The sequence below is a fragment of the Nannospalax galili genome, unplaced genomic scaffold, assembly GCF_000622305.1.
Source record: "Nannospalax galili isolate Female #2095 unplaced genomic scaffold, S.galili_v1.0 scaffold648, whole genome shotgun sequence".
Lineage (NCBI taxonomy): Eukaryota > Metazoa > Chordata > Mammalia > Rodentia > Spalacidae > Nannospalax > Nannospalax galili.
Genome location: NW_008360311.1, coordinates 6254130 through 6254540, shown reverse-complemented (window position 1 = coordinate 6254540; position 411 = coordinate 6254130). Strand labels below are relative to the sequence as shown.

Below are 411 nucleotides of genomic sequence, written 5' to 3'. Positions count from 1 at the left end.
CCTCCTCATTTTTCTTTTGTCTTCCAAGGCTGGACTCTAGAGTGATGGATTCAGGATTTGCTTTCAGGTATTTTGTTAGCAGTTGGAGTGGTTAGAATCAGTGTCAGTTCCCTCTCAAAGGCTTCTGAAATAGGGGGAGAAAATAAATTTATCCATCAGTTTAGAACAATAGCTGGTTGTCTCCCTTAGCTACAGGTGGGCACTACAGTATTGGAGACCAAGATTTGAAGTCTTACATCTGAGCAGCACTTTCTGGTTAGGAACCAAAATCATCAATGAGAAATATTGTCTAAATAACTTTTTATATGGACTTAAACTCCTAATGTCTGGGAAGTGTAACCCCTTGAACTCTTAAAGAAGTATACTGATGACTTTACTCTTTGGTTATACTTTCCTTTTGGGTGTTTAATA

At 38.0% G+C, this 411-nt stretch overlaps 1 long non-coding RNA gene across 1 annotated transcript in view; it reads right to left on the bottom strand.

Moving 5' to 3' along the window:
• Positions 1–84: 84 nt before the first annotated feature.
• The window catches only part of LOC115068702, a 10449-nt gene continuing 10122 nt past the window's right edge, over positions 85–411 (bottom strand). Inside the window, exon 4 of the long non-coding RNA XR_003848049.1 lies at positions 85–124. This is a non-coding gene — a long non-coding RNA (uncharacterized LOC115068702). The remainder of the gene's footprint in view (positions 125–411) is intronic.